General features: G+C 38.7%; 1 protein-coding gene across 24 annotated transcripts in view; it reads right to left on the reverse strand.

Annotated features, from left to right (window-relative positions):
* The window catches only part of EPB41L2 (erythrocyte membrane protein band 4.1 like 2), an 85,873-nt gene extending 72,818 nt beyond the window's left edge, over positions 1-13,055 (reverse strand). For 9 of the 24 annotated variants that reach the window (XM_087887068.1, XM_087887036.1, XM_087887008.1 and 6 more), the window contains exon 1: positions 12,848-12,981. The gene's annotated coding sequence lies outside the window, so the exon portion shown is untranslated. Of the gene's footprint in view, positions 1-12,123; positions 12,406-12,641 lie in introns of those variants that run through there. The other 15 variants (XM_087887076.1, XM_087887071.1, XM_087887063.1 and 12 more) reach the window with 6 other exon arrangements.
* Between the last annotated feature and the right edge of the window lie 3,920 nt (positions 13,056-16,975).

The following is a 16,975-nucleotide window of genomic DNA, read 5'->3' on the forward strand; positions in this document are numbered from 1 at the left end:
CCTATTCAACTTGGAAGTAGCTTTGAAGATAACTTTTCTCTTTGAAGCAACTCCCTGGGATTTGGGGGGGGGGGGGAATGGAAGATAGCCAGGTACCAACACTACATTCATGATATTTACTTATACATCTCAATTCCAGGCTGAATAGGAGATCCAATAAAAGCTCTAATCGGATGCCTGAGGGTTATGATCTGGGTGAGGAAGAACAGGATCAGGTTTAATTCTAGAAAACAGAGTGACCGTGGGCGTAAAAAACATTCCAGTTCGAGAGATAATAAATCCTTGCTTCTGGATCACATTTCCTCATGAGGTGATGGTTTGTAATCTGAGAGTTTTCTAACTCACAGTTCAGGCTCAAAGAGCAAGTAGCAGGTGTGGCTAAGAAGGCTTTTGCACAGCTACATCTGGTGCATCAATAACGACCATTCTTGGATTTCAGGCCCTGGTTTTCAGTTATGCCTTAATTAACTCACATTTAGCAAGTTGTTGTACATATGGTTGCCTTTTAAGAGTATCCAGAAACTTCAAATGGTCAAGAATTCAGCTACTGGTGTTATGGTAGGAGCTTCTACATCTTTACATCACAAACTATTTCTGGATACAATTGAAGGTGATGGTTGTCACCCTCTACAAGCCCAATAAAATTAAAAAAGATAGGTTCCCTCCAAGTCACTTCTCTTAAAGACTAGTAAGGGGCCATGTATTCTCCCTGCAGCTCATTCATTGGAGCAATGTACCTCTCAAGATCAAATCCCATGCTATTGGGTTTTAGGGCAGTTATCAAGAGAGTTCTGGAAGTGGAACTTTGAGTAATGTGCCTCCATTATGGATTTTGGCATGATGCTGGATTGTTCCTCTGTGTCTATGTTACTATAAATGCAATTATCATAGCAAATCATTTTGATTTTAACATTCTTATTATAAGAGGATTAACCAAACAGATTTCTTCAGAATTGAAGCAGCATATAAACCTAGGAAATAAATATGTCTACATCAGTCCCCCAAATCAATTAAATCATCAATTCTGTCAAATGGGACATAGCCTGCAATAGTCCAGCATTATTTATTTGTGACCAGCCCATATTTATTTATTTATTGGTTCGATTTATATGCTGCCCTTCTCCGGAGACTCAGGGTGGCTTACAATGCATTAAGCAATAGCCTTCATACTATACCTGCTTAGTAGGGCTTTCGCCCCCCCCCCAAAGCGGTGTTCTTTTTTAATACAAAGTCAGCTTATTGCCCCCACAATCCGGGTCCTCATTTTACCTACCTCGAAAGGATGGAAGGCTGAGTCAACCTTGATATTGGCTATTGTTCATTTCTGCATTACTATCTAAGTGTTTATTAACATGCTCCTTAATCTGCTCAAAAACCTTGCACAGCACAGAAATCAAACTGACAGGTCTGCAATTTTCTGTCCCTTCTGCTTTTTGCACATGTGAAGATTTGTTCTCCTCCAGTCTTTTGGAATTTTGTCAGTTCTCCATGAGTTCTTAACCAGTACAAATAGCAATAGCATTTAGATTTATATACTGCTTCACAATGCTTTATAGCCCTCTCTAAGTGGTTTACAGAATCAGCATCACAGAGGTTTGTGCTAACCTCTGCTAATTCTTTCAAAATCTTAGGATACATTTCATCTGGCCTGGGAGACTTTAATTCATTTGAATTAGCTAAGTATTTTTTAATCTTTCTTTGACCATCTTAAATTGCAATCCCCCCCCTTCTCTAGAGACATAATAATGGCCACCTAGGAGTTTGTTTTCCCCTAAGGAAAGATAACTATAAAATATAAGACAAGACATTCTGCCTTGTCACCTGTTACCAATTTATGCTTTCTTCTATCAATAGAACAAACAGCCTATTTACCTTTCTTTTGGTTTCTTTCATAATTAAAAACTTGAGAAGACTTTCTTGTTGTTTGGGTTATCTCATAAAAGCTTCAGTTCAGTTCTGCATTTTAGTTGTTCTATCATTTCTAGAAACTGCCTTGTATCTTCCTTTTGTAATATATCTCTCCTTCCATTTCCTATAGATGCCTCTTTCCCTTTTCAGCATTTCAGAAACTCTGGTGAATATCAACATGGTGTCCTTAGATGGCTTATATTTTCCTTCTAGAAAGAATTGTTTGCAATTGTGCAATATCTCAATGCAAAATATCTAAATTTTCAGGTTTTCCCAAACTTGTCAAACATTTTTCACATTAAGGAATTCAAGCAATGGTATGTATTCTTATCTTCTTTTAAGTTCATCTAAACTACTACTATACTGAAATCCATCATATCAATTTGCTATTATTCCTGACCTTGAAATTGTGAAAGATAACATAATTACTTTTTTCCAAAGTTCCAGCCAACTTTACTCCAACCAATTCTTCCCTCTTGGTAAGCACATTCCTTCTTTAGCTACAAATAATTAAAAATTGCAAAAATGAAACATGTATTCAGTGGTCACAGCTATATTGGTTTTAGGTGAATACAGGTTATACAGGTAGTCCTCGACTTAACAACCATTTGTTTAGTGATTATTTGAAGTTACAATGGCACTGGAAAAAGTGGCCGATGACCGTTTTTCATACTTATCACTGTTGCAGCATCCCCATGGCAACATTATCAAAATGTGTACCCTTGGCAACGGTGTTTATGATGGTTGCGGTGTCCCTAGGTCACCTTCTGCGACCTTCTGAAAAGCAAAGTCAATGGAGTCAATGGAGAAGCCAGATTCACTTAACAACAATGTTATTAAGAACTGCAGTGATTCATTTAACAACTCTGGGAAGAAAGGTCATACAATCGGCAAAATTCACTTAATGTCTTGCTTAGTAATAGAATCTTTGGGCTCAATTGTGGTCATAAGCTGAAGACTACCTGTAATGTACATTCTGTGGCAGTATGTTAAGGATTTTAGTTGAATTGTAACTGTCAAGAGTATTTCAGGAGTTAAATCAAAAGTTTTCTCAAAAACAAAGTATTAGCTTGAAAAACTAACTAAATCCTGGAGCAAAATCTATAAAGTAGACAACAATAGTCAGAATCTTTGAAAAAATTTAACAGGCCTATATTTTATTTTATATAGAGTAAAGCAACGTTTCTGCTTGAAAATGGTGACACCTAAAATGTAAACTAAAATGCTTTCAAATTCCTCATTTATAACTTACTCATGAGTATATATATTGGTATATGCTGGTTACATTTAACATTATTTAAGTAAATAGCCATTAATACAACCTGACACTCTTGATTCTCCCTTATCCTCATACCACAAACTTTTTCTGAGGGTTATTCTGTCTAGTTGATCAGAATATTTAAAGATACAAAATAACAGAATAACAGAGCTGGAAGAGTCCTTGGAGGTCTTCTAGTCTTCTAGTCCAACCACCTGCTCAAGCAGGAAATCCTATAACATTTTAGACAAATGGTTGTCCAATCTCTTCTTAAAAACCTCCAATGTTGGACAACCCTTAACTTCTGGAGGCAAGTTTTTCCACTGATTAATTGTTCCAACTGTCAGGAAATCTCTTCTTAGAAATTTCTATGTTGGTTCCGTTTTTGATTAATTTCCATCCATTACTTCTTGTTCTGCCTTCAGGTGCTTTGGAGAATAGATTGATCCCTCTTCTTTGTAGCAGCCCCTTAGATACTGGTATTTGAACACTCCTATCATGTCATTCCTAATCCCTTCTTTTCATTAAACTAGAGATACCTAATTCCTGCAACGATTCTTTATATGTTTTAACCTCCAGTCCCCTAATCATCCCCTAATCATTTTTGTTGTTCTCTGCACTTCTTCTAGAGTTTCAAAATCCTTTTTTATATCATGGCAACCAAAACTGGATGCAATATTCAACTTCTCAGGGTATTATAAAGTGGTATTAACACTTCACATGATCTTGATTCTATTCCTCTGTTAATGCAGGCTAGAACTCTGATGGCTTTTTGGCAGCTGCAGCACACTGCTGGCTCAAATTTAAGTGAAATGTCTACTAGGACTTCAAGATTAAAATCAAAATGAAACTATCAGATGAAATACTAGATCAAAAATTAATTTAAGATGCTATTAACTTTAACTATTAGTCTGTTCACATTTTCATATAAAGTTATTCCAGAAATGAATATTTCATTTTAAAGTTTAAGCCTTAATATGTTTCAGGTTATGCTTCCTTTTCTTAATATCAATAACTGTTGGACTGCATCTTCAATTTTATTCTCAATTGTGTTAAAACTGGTAAGTACATATGTTAAATATTACACTTCCACTTCTTCAAGAACAATTTACTTGATATAAACAAAAAAGAAAAAATGTTTATCAATGTTAGAATGTTGATTTCCTTAAATTTGAGGCAATATTACTGTGAATTTAGTATCTGGCCATTTTCAAAAGTGTTCATTTAATTTATAACACTATCACACTACAAATGTAAAGATACAGTATAAATCAAATCAAATTTCTCCAAGAAAGTTTTGCAATCTAATGAATATTATGTTTTCCTAAGCATACTTTCTCAACATGGTCATCTACATCCATGTTTCTGCTGGATCTGAACAAAATAAATTCCTAAAATTTTGGTAAGATGTAAATGCCTGATAAATTACTTTCAGTAAAGCCTGTTCAATCATGTGCTTAGTTATTTTTTCTTTGATTGAAATACAACTTCATGGATCTTTTTAAAGATTGGTCACTCATTACCAATAGCAATAAAGCTATTCAGAGAGACATAATAGCAATAACACTTATATACCATTCCATAAATTCTTTACATCACTGTCTGATCTAACATTGTTTACATTGCTTACTCAGTATTATCATTGTTATTCAGATTGCTTACTAAACATACACATTTTCATTAAAAATGAATGTATTACAAACTACTACTGATAAATATGTAAAGGAAAACTTGTAAATCTGTACTTGAATTTTTCTTTTTGCATTGCAAATTTTTCCATTTAGGGGTTATTTTCCATTAAAATTTGAATAAAATTGCAAAATAAATAAATGGGACAAGCAGATTCCGTTATTCATATTGCTATAGAACTGGTAACCATGCAACTCTTAGCATTTGTACACACTAACTGCCAACATTTAGTATTTCTAATCATCCAACACAATTCTTTGATAAACAACAATAGTTGTCACCCCAAAAGGAACCATTAGTTTTTTTCATGTCTACAGAACTAACCCAGCATCACCTCAGGAGGAACCTGCCCTGGGTTCCTTTTGAATTACATGCAATTATGAGTTATTTACTGAAAAAAATGTGCATGCAACAGTGATGAATATACAAAGGTTTTGGATTTAAATATATAAAAAGAATGACTAGTTATTAGATACTTAACCTACACATACAATATAAAACTACAATAGTTCTTGACTTTCATTTAGTGACCATTCAAAGTTACAGTGGCACTGAAAAAATGACAATTTTTCACACTTAACAACCACTGTATCATCTCCATGATCATATGATCAAAATTTGGATGCTTGCCAACTGGTTCATATTTTTGATGGTTGCAATATCCCAGGGTCATGATCTTTTGTGATCTTCTGACAAGCAAAGTCAACGGAGATGCCAGATTCACTTAACAACCATGTTACTCATTAACAACTGCAGTGATGCACTTAACAATTGTGACAAGAAAGGTCCCAAACATCACTAGCAAATATTTCTCTTAGCAACATAAATGTTGGGCTCAATTGTGGTCATAAATTTAGGACTACCTATATTTCAAATTCAATGAAAGATAGTAAACTTTTGTGAAGTTAGTTACCATGTTGTTTTTGAATGGGCCAACTTGACATACAAGAAATTTTTGCTACACCACAACATAGTTTTCTTTGAGAAAGCATGTTGTGATAGTCCAGCCACTGTGATCTGTATACCATGTAAACCATGATGACTTGCTCAACTAATTGTGGTTAAAACTTTGCTCATCATTATGCATTTTAATACACAAGAATGCAGTTCTTTTATGCTATACAGCTTTGACAAAACACTAGATTTCAAGATTCATTTTATTTCATACCAGCAATAAAACACTTTGATTTTATGACAAAACAAATACAAATATTTTGTACCAGTTGAGAAAAACAGAACAGCTGCTTTCAATAGAATCCAACAGCTAGTCATGGGTTCTGATTCTCTGAATATGTTAAAGCAACTAGACATCCATCTGTCAGAGATATTTTAATTTAGACTCCTGCATTGAGTAGGGAAGTAGTATACTTGATGGTTCAGCAACGAGTTTCCAAATTGCAAAAAACTCTATTTTAGTGAAATTGAGGATATCACCTAGCTAAAATTATCATTCCATGAATGAAGACTCCTACACCAAGAAGAATAACAAAGTGCTTTTAGCTAGCTCCCCCTTCCTTCCTGATTTTTTTAATGCAAACACAAGTTGTAATCCATAACCAGTTTATTTAAATACACAGCAGCTTACATCTATGCGTTCCACGAATGTGCACTGTCATCAGTTTCAACATTTGCTGAATAAAGAAAAAGAATCACAATATGTTAGTAGCATATCTCAAGTGTTTTTAAAAAAACTACTTACGCAAGACAAAGGAAACAAACCATCAACAGGAAACAAAAGAACAGCTTTCTGATCATACAGCACTATGCTGACAAGTATGATGCTGCCATTTGGAATACATATGAAAAGGCAAAGGTTAGATTGCAGGCCTACTACTAGGTTTCCTGAAAATCAGATTCAATCTACTTCAAATTATATTTTTTAAAAATCCCTAACATTGCTTTGCGTATATATAAAGATAACTGGTGACAGATTTCTCCATTATCTTTCCTTAGAAGATACTTCAAGCAATGCAACATGTGGATTGCCAGTTACGTAGCAAGACATATCTTCCACTTTCACCCATCCATAGCCTAAATCTTCTCTAGGTGAACTCTCTAGATATCAAGAACAATTATACCCAATGTGGAATGTTATTCTAGCAGAAGACTACCATGGAAACAGAAGAGTACCCTGAAATAGGATAACTCAGCAATAGACTTCAAATTAGAATACCAAGGTTTACATTTCCTTATCAATTCCAAAATAACACATGATGATGTTAAACCACTTACTTTTGTAGCACACAACCTATTAGGAGTTAGGCACCTAAGTCCCGAATTTGAAGCAAAGGAGATGTACTTAAAACTATTTGAAGAGACTATGATAAGTGGCCAATGAATGAGTTGATGCAATATCCATGAGCAAGAATATTAATATTTAAAGCCACATTTTTATTTTAACACTATTTTAAAATAACTTGATTCATGGGAAGAGATGGATTGGATGAATTTTTGTTATATTTAATATCAATAATTTATTTAAACAAAGTGAAAAGTAATTCAAGATAACCCATATAAATAGGTAGTTGTCCACTTGCTGAAGAAAGTACTATGTGGCAAAAACATTTGGTCCATGCATTATCATTTATTCCCAAGGTAGCAAAAATAGCAAATAGCTAATAAAAAATATCAGGTAATCAGATGTCATAGAAGAAGCATGCAATTTATAGTATTTAGATCAAATGTCTTGTCCTGAGTTCAACTTTAGAACAATTTATCATTAGAGCAACTTGGTCCAATCTTACCAGAAGCAGTTCAATATTTCAACTTCACAATGTTTTATACCTATATCTCTAATGTGAAATCTGCTTCTCTGTGGCCTCACATATGGAAAGGGCTGTATTTGCCAAGACTATAAACAAATTGAAACATGTCTAAGTTTTGAGAAATTTTAGAATCATTGTATATAAATAATCCAAATGAATAATAAATTGATTTTGTAATTGGTATTATATTTAATATATTCTAAGATATACTGTTATATAAAACTATTCTGTAAATTATATTTATACAGCACATCACATAATTAATAGCAACAGGTTCAACAGGATTATTTCCTAAATTATAAACCAGTACAAATTATAGAAGATATACAATACTGCCTCACTATTAACAATATCCTCTTATAACAAAGGCCACAAGCTAAACTTAGTTGAACCTACTTCAACCAAGCAATGAGCTTGAATACTGTATACTACCTTTTCTTAGAAAAACAGTTTTTACATTAACTTTGAAGAAGTTTAATCAGTAGGCAGAACTAGATCGCACTATATTCTAGTAGAATAAACTTCCCAGTTTCTAAATTTAAAACATTCTGTGGGACCTAGAACTATAAGCACAGCTTTGTTGAAGCCTTTTTGATATATAGGTAGTCCTTGACTTACAACAACTGAGTCCAAAATTTCTGTTGCTAAATGAAACAGCTGTTAAGTGAATTTTGCCCCATTTTAAGACCTTTCTTACCACAGTTGTTAAGTGAATCACTGCAGTTGTTAAGCAAAGATAGTAGATTTCTAGAATATTTTTCTTTTTTCTTTCAAATGTCAGGAAAATATAGTAGGAAAATTAAAGTATAACAATACAATATGACCAGATAGGTTGCAGCAACTAGGTAATTCTGGATGACATTGAAAGACCACCAAATTAGGTTAGGAAGACTAATCAGCATCCTGGGAAAAGCCAATAACAAAACACTTTCGTATAACTGCCAAGAAAATGACATAGATTTGTCCATGCAGTTACCCAGGATCAAGCTCAACTTGAATATTTATTTTTTAATATAGTAAGCTAAAGCAGAATAAAAATTTAAATGAATTAAATTCATTTTTAAAAGATGGGAGGGGAAACAAGAAAAACATGGAAACTATTCATGCAACATTCATATAGAGAAGTACTTATGAAAAGGTAGATCTTCATTAACGATCTTAAAGACACCACTATAAATGCCTCACTAATATCAGAATAGACTGCATTCCATGTGCTAAAAGTAAAAAGGCCCATCCAAAGTTTTGCCAGATGGAACTCTGTGGTTCTCAGCACATGAACGTTAGCCGTTTTCTTCTCAAACTAGAAGAATCAAAGACATTTCTCCTAAAGCATAAAAGAACCAAACTTCTCTTGGGTTTTAAAAGAAACATGCCATTTCAGTAAAGTTGAATAAAAAGAACAAAAATGCTTATTTCAGAATTACGCCTACACGTAATTCTACACGTACGCTTATAAGGGAGGCATCCTTTTTTGCTCATTACACTTTTCATTGTCTTTGTATATAAACAGGGAAAGCAGGACAATTAAAGCAAACAGTCTCAAAAGGAGTGGCATGTTATTCCTCCTCTTCAAACAATGGAAGGTAATGTGTTTACTTTTCCTAACCTGGCAAGCAATCATACATCTCAAATCAGGTAATTACTCCAAATACTTCTGATAGTCCAATCGTAACCAACCCCTCCCCCCCATCTGTAGACCTGGAAGAATGTTTTAGTGGTTCTGTTGAAGATACTAGTAGAGGAACGGAAGAACAAAGTCAAGGACCAATCATCAAGGAGAAAATCTATGTCGTCAGGAAGAGTTGACACTGACTTGATGGCACATACGGTAATCAATATGTTGCAGATATTGAAGGAAATTCAGTACTATAAAATTTAGAAATAATTCCTAGAAATACTCTTTTATGAGAGAGATTTTAAAAACCTCTATAAATTAGCGGTATTTTTGCTGTTTACATGTGCAACAGCTCATGTTACATCTGGACATTATTAACTTTTCAGAAATTTGGAAATATTATTATAAAACCTGCATTAACTGAAATATACTTCTCAATTTTTCTCTGTTCTATTATCTAGTTACGTCTTTGTACTGTATGTTTGCTAAATTTCAACCAATTCCCAGGAGAGGGGACAAAATTGCTCATAATTATTGCTGCACAGGTTGCTTATGTTCAAAAGTTATTACCATGATTGTTTAATAATCAAATCATTTCACCCCAAAACAATTTTGAAATCATTTTACTTAAGATTGTTTTATTTCCAGTATGTTCTAAGCTTATTCCAAAAACTACTGATCAACAACTTGAACTAAATTTCAAACCACTAACTATACTGAGATAATATGTTCATTAAAATAATTGAAAGTTTACAAAGCAATTCTATGATCAAAGTTTCAAAAACTTTTAATTAGACAAGATGAACAAAAATTCAGAAAAAAGGGTGTGGCAAAGAAATATAGATCGTATTCAAGCCACATCTGTACCATTCTTACATAACATATCCGTAGATATGTACATTGGGCCTTTTCCAGGACAGAAAATTGGTTAAATTACAGAAAAATGTTCTCAAAGCATGCTGAAAAAAGCAAAGAAGAAAAACATAAAGACAAAATCCTTTGTATCATACTTTTGTACCTGTTAGAGTATGTCACAATAGAAAGATATCAGTTCAGTTTATCCTTTGAGATTCAAAACTGAAGCCAATCTAGACAGAGCTCTGTTGAAATAAAAGAAAGTTATTATCTATATTTCCACCATCCTTAATAGTTCCCTAGCCACTTTCTCTCTTTTTCATCAACAAGTTATCCAGAAACAATGCTTCCCCATAACATTACAAAATAAACAAGTCACAGCTTTCCTATTCCATCCATTCCATTTTCTCATACCATACAATATCCTAGCCTGGAATATCCTGCAGGAATGAAAAACAATTAGCTAGGTAAGATTAAAAGATGGGACATAATATTCATAGGTCTTCACTCTTCAAAGTATGAAGCTAACATCTTCATCAGGTTAAGCCCAACTCTTGGTGACTTCAGTCGTCTCCATCTTACCTACCCTATATTCTCCATCTCACCTACCCTAAACCAGAATTATCACTTTAACCTTTAATGCAGAGATTGTGCATACAATTCTGAGTGATCATTTCTCTTATGTACATGTCCTCCTACTGATTCAGATTTATGTTAGCATAATCTAATACCAAATGTGTCCTCCTAATATTCATTTTTAAATTTAATAAATTAAATTTACGATTTTACAAGTGCCACTACTTTGGAGAGAAGAACAAGGTTTTTTTTTCTTTTGTCCTATCAAATGTTCAATAGAAAAATCCTGAATAAAGCTTGTTGTATAATGCCACCCTCTCAATATTTAGATTAACAGGACAAAAAGAAAAATCTTACAATCTTCATTTAAAAATATCATTATAAGAGTGCTATTGTGGGGTTTTAGATTTTTAAAGAGAATCACTGATGCATAATTATGAGGATGGTAGATATAGAATTGGAGAGGCCCAATTTAAAGCACACCTTCACCCAAAGCGTTCTGGATATATTTTCTCAGTCCAATTTACCTCATAGGGTTTCTGTTGTGAAAAAAACCAGGAGAGAGAGCACTACCTACTGTACACTGTCTTCGGCTGCTGCAGACTAGATAGGATATAAGCCTCACAAATATTGTAATATTTTCCAAAACTGTTAGAATCATCATCATTTTTCAATAACTTAAATATGATTCATACCCTAGCTGCATTCATAAAATACTCCTGCCTTCCCTCTTAAACAATTTTTTTAATGGTGATCTTGCCCTGTGGTTTTTCCCCCCCCAAAACGAACCACAGCAGCTGTCTCCAATGTGTAAAAACAGAATTGACAGATCTCCCCCTTTCCCACTTTTAGCGGCTTCCCTAATAAATTATGATCCCGAGATTTTGTGGGCGAACTTCCAAAAAAGTGTAGCCGCTGTTCATTCTCACACTCGCCCCAGGGCGCACTTTGGGTGTTGAGCACGCACGCACGCACGCACGCACGCACACACACAGACACACGGCAAGGTGTAAAAAAGGAGGGAGATTTCAACCAGCGCCAGCTCCAGGATGCAGCTTAACTAAAGGAAGTTTCCGATGGCGCAGGAGATTGATTCTTTTTCTCTTTCTTTCTTTCTTTCTTTCTTTCTTTCTTTCTTTCTTTCTCTTCCTCCATCTTTTTCTTTCTCTTTCTCTCTCTTTTTTCTTCCCCCTCTTTCTCTCTCCCTCCCTTTCTTTCTTTCTCTCGCCCTCTCTTTCTTTCTTTCTCTCTCTTCGTCCCTTTTTTTCTTTCTTTCTATCTCTCCCTCCCTCCCTTTCTTTCTCTCTCTCTCTCTTCCTCCCTTTTTCTTTCTCTCTCCCTCCCTTTCTTTCTTTCTCTCGCCCTCTTTCTTTTTCTCTCTCTCTTCGTCCCTCCCTTTCTCTCTCTTTTTCTTTCTTTCTGTTTTTGCAACTGGCACTGAAGGCGCCGCTCCCAACCTCTGCGCGAAAGAAACGTCTCCGGGCCGTCGGCGCATCTCTACATCTCACTCCACCGACCGCTACGCAACTCGTCAAGAACTCGGCTCGAAAGTTTCGGGCTCGTCGCCCGTCCGTCCGTCCGCCCCCTCTCGCTAGACCGCGTCCCCTTCTTCCATCCCACGAAAAAGAGAGAAACGGATTTCCCCGAGGCCGAGCGGACAAGCGCCTTCCTAGCGGAACTGCTGCAGCCCCCACTCTTCTTCCTCTCCCTCAGCCCGACAGGCGGACTTTCGCGGAGGCGGAGGCGCCACCGATTCGAACTACATCACCGATCTGGCCCAGAGGACGAGGAGGCGACCGGCGGGTGGGGGGGAAAAAGCGGGTGGGGGGAGGCGGAGAGCAGAGCAAGAAGCAGCGCTGGCCACATGCCCCACCGAGCCGATCTAAGTCTGGGGCTGAAAATGAACAGGAGCCGCACCTCCCGGCAGAGGCAGTAACCGCTGCCCAGGGAGCAGAACCGACAGACCTCCACTCACCTCCGGCGCCCGAAGAAGGAAGGGGAAGCCCAGCGCCTTCTGCGCTCCGCCTCTCCCGCTCGCTCGGTGCCCCGCTGCCTGCCTCACACGCCTTCCCCCGCTCCGAGCCCCCAAGGGGGAGGAAAAGGCGCCTGACGCCGAGCCCCGCGCTCAGCCCGCCAACAGGCACAACTCGCTCCCGGCTACGCGCGCTGAGCGCTCCCTACCTGCCTTCCTCCGGCTCGTCCCCGCGCACCGTCTCCCTCAGTCTGACTCAAAATTGAAATTCCCTGGCCGGGGCCGTCAGCCCCACCCCAGTCCTAAACTGCCTCCGCCTGGAACCACGCCCCCTTGGCGCCTCTAAGCCAATCAAAGACCTGGGACAGCTCGACTCCACCTATGTCCTCTTGGGGAGTTTTTTTTCCCTGGCCCGTCAATCACAAGCATGGCCAGTTGCCTGCCTCCCTCCTGCTTTTTCTAGCCACGCCCAGCAATCGCCAGACTTGAAGTTTGAAGAACTGCGCCTTCGGGCCCGCGGGGCGCGCGCTTCTCTTCGCGTTAAATGTTTTCTGCTCTGGGGACGAGAAATGCAAAGGGGGGGAGATAAGCTGCCCTAAGTGAATTGGCAATTTAAAATATTGCAGTGGTTCCTTTTTTCCCTGCCAAATCGTTTGTTGCAATTTTAGGCGGGAGACAAATCCGGGATGCAGCGCGATAACTGAGTTTTCTTTGGTCAGGAGCTTTTTAATGTCGCTGATGTCATCCATCGCGTCCCATGTGCATTGCCCTCGGGATGATTAAAAACGCAGCCGTGTGAGATACTTGCACCAAATGGGGACCAAGCAGAAATATTTGTTAGCTCGCTTAATATTTTTTTAGTTTTATTAGTTCCGGGGCGCCATCCCAATTGCTAGGATTCGAAATGATTCCCCAAATTCAATTAATTTTAATATAATAATGACCCACATTTTATAAGCTGCCCTTTCTGGGCTCTGGTATCTTGAAATCCAGGCAATAAATAAGATATCCTTTACTGACACTTTTTTTCACTGTGAACACACTGGTACACATCAAAAAATAATCAAAAGTGTTTTTCTGAATAAAAGGAAAGTTTGGACTTGCTATATTTCTAAGATAAAGGAGATGAGGCAGTGCGTCTTATTAAAAGGGCTTGTCAGTTTGAACTACACCAATCTCTGATGGGTGCAGGAGGACACAGGATTCTCCATGGGACTTTTCTGATGGACAAGGCAATTCTGGATATAACCTGGTGCCATGATTTAGAAATAGCCACAACCAGCACATTTGAATTGTATGTAGAATATTGGTAATATGTAGATCTAAGAATAAATATAATTCTACAATAGCAAATTTCCCTAGCTCCAAATTTTGGATCAGTTGTAGTTTCCATTTTGAATTCAACGATAGCCCTATGTAGAATAGGGTGAAATAGTCCAGTTCTGTGGGGATCAGAGCATGTCCCTTGAACATCTTGGTCCAAAACAGGCCATAAGTGACACACCAATTGGAGCTGAGCAAAGGTACCATGGCTTGCACCAATCAGTCGCCGATGCTCAAGTCACAGACAAGCATTGTGGGGGGGGGAGGGGGAGAATGCAACCCTATCATACTGTTGGAGTCATAATTCTTTCTTGGTAGGAATTATTTGAACTCATTTCTCCTCACACAGGTTCCTTTCACTTCTGGACACCAATTTGGACTTCCATAGCATCCACAAATTGTCTAGGATGGCAATAAACAAGTTGACTAATTAACAGTTAACAGATAAACAGATCTGTTAACTGATATACCTCACCTCTGATTGACAAGTTAGTATCAAATAGATGTTAAGTAACAAAGGACCTAGAGCCAGGGTCTGAATCACCCCCCTCTGGAATGGCTGAAGCTCAACTTCCCAACTTCTACAACAATTTCATCCCGTGCCTTGCTCCCTTCGTATTCCAAAAATCTACCAAATGTGGACAGAGGTGCCTGCCAAATTGTTGGGAAAATCCCCAAGTCCATCTGGATTGATCTTATTTATTTATTCATTCATTCATTCATTCATTCATTCATTCATTCATTCCATTTAACTTTAAAATTATTTATATCATATATATTAAAAAAAAAAATTCACTGTTCACTGTTCCCCCATAGCATTTACATCTATGCTCTTTTGCAAAATCTTTGAATACTGGCCCAATAGTCAACAATTATTTTCTGCTTAGTATAAATGTGTAAGTATATAGATACACATGGATAGCTATTTGCTTTTCACATAACTAAAGGATTAAAATAATAAATCATGTATCAATCACCCAAAATGATGAAATAAATTGATGTGAAGTTGGGAGAATAAAACAAATTCAATTACATAGTTTAACTTTACCACCTAAAATTATGAACTCCCCTTTTGATATTACAAAACTCTTAAGTCCTAGCACCATGGTCATGGATGTGGGATAATGATTCATGCAGTCCAACATCTGGCAGGTTAAGCTTGCCTGTGGCCTTAAAGAAATCAACACAATCCATTTATATTGTTTGTTTGTTTGTTTGTTTGTTTTATTAAATTTGTATACCACCCTTCTCCCGAAGGACTCAGGGCGGTGAACAGCCAAAATTAAAATACATACAGTAGAAAAATTAAAATAAATTAAAACAGAATTAAATCAGTTTGGCTTCCCTAAATTTTTTAAAACCCTTTACCCATAAAATAGCCCATTAAAATTTTAAGCCAGCCTGGATTGCTGGAATAAGAAGGTCTTCAATGCTCGATGGAAAGTACGGAGATCCGGGATCAGTCGTATTCCTGCGGGTAGCTCATTCCAGAGGGCGGGTGCCCCCACAGAGAAGGCTCTCCCCCTGGGGGTCGTCAGTCGACATTGCTTGACCGACGGCACCCTGAGGAGACCCTCTCTGTGTGAGCGGATTGGCCGGTGGGATGTTATCGGTGGCAGAAGGTAGTCTTGTAAGTATCCGGGCCCTAAGCCATGGAGCGCTTTAAAGATGAAAACCAATACCTTGAAGCGCACCCGGAAGACCACCGGGAGCCAGTGCAGCTTGCACAGGAGAGGTGTTACATGGGAGCACCATGTCGCCCCCATAATTACCCGCGCGGCTGCATTCTGGACCAGCTGGAGCCTCCGGTGCTCCTCAAGGGGAGCCCCATGTAGAGAGCATTGCAGTAGTCCAGGCGAGAGGTGACGAGGGCATGAGTGACCATGCATAAGGAGTCCCGATCCAGAAAGGGACACAACTGGCGTATCAGGCGAACCTGATAAAAAGTCCCCCTGGCCACGGCCATCATATGCTCTTCTAAAGACAGCAGTGCATCCAGGAGGACGCCCAAGTTACTAGCCCTCTCCGTGGGGGCCAATGACTCGCTCCCAATAGCCAGCGATGGCACCAGCTGGCTATATCAGGACGCCGGCAGCCACAGCCACTCAGTCTTGGAGGGATTGAGTCGGAGCCTGTTCCTCCCCATCCAGACCCGCACGGCCTCCAGGCACCGGGACATCACTTCAAGGGCATCGCACCCCAAATCCACGGATGATCTCACCCAGCGGCTTCACATAAATGTTGAACAGGAGAGGTGAGAGGACCGACCCTTGCGGCACCCCACAAACAAGGTGCTTCAAGGTCGACCTCTGCTCCCCAGCCAACAGGGACTGCGACCAGTCGGAGAGATAGGAGGAGAACCACCGTAAAACGGTGCCTCCCATTCCCAACCCCTCCAGCCGGTGCAGCATGATACCATGGTCGATGGTATCAAAAGCCGCTGAGAGATCTAATAAGACCAGAACAGAGGAACATCCCCTGTCCCGAGCCCTCCAGAGATCATCAACCAACGCGACCAATGCCGTTTCCATGCTGTACCCAGGCCTGAAGCTGGACTGAAACGGATCCAGATAGACAGTTTCATCCAGGTACTGTGGGAGCTGTCGCGCAACCACACTCTCAACAACCTTCACCACAAAGCGAAGGTTGGAGACAGGACGGTAATTTGCCAAAACAGCCAGATCCAGAGAAGGCTTCTTGAGGAGAGGCCTCACCACCGCCTCTTTCAAGGTGGGAGGTAAGAAACCCTCACTCAGAGAAGCGTTTATAATCCTCTGGAGCCAGCCTCATGTAACCTCCCAGGTAGCCAGCACCAGCCAGGAGGGACACGGGTCCAATAAACATGTGGTTACGTTCAACCTCCCCAGCATCCTGTCCACGTCCTCGGGAATCACAGGATCAAACTTCTCCCAGATAATATTCTCAAGACCCGCCTCGGACACCTCGCCTGAACCCACCCAGTCAGAGTCCAGGCCGTCCTGAGCGATTTTATCATGCAGATAATGCGCAAAATC

The sequence above is a fragment of the Pantherophis guttatus genome, chromosome 1, assembly GCF_059756535.1.
Source record: "Pantherophis guttatus breed Tessera chromosome 1, ASM5975653v1, whole genome shotgun sequence".
Taxonomy (NCBI): Eukaryota; Metazoa; Chordata; class Lepidosauria; order Squamata; family Colubridae; genus Pantherophis; species Pantherophis guttatus.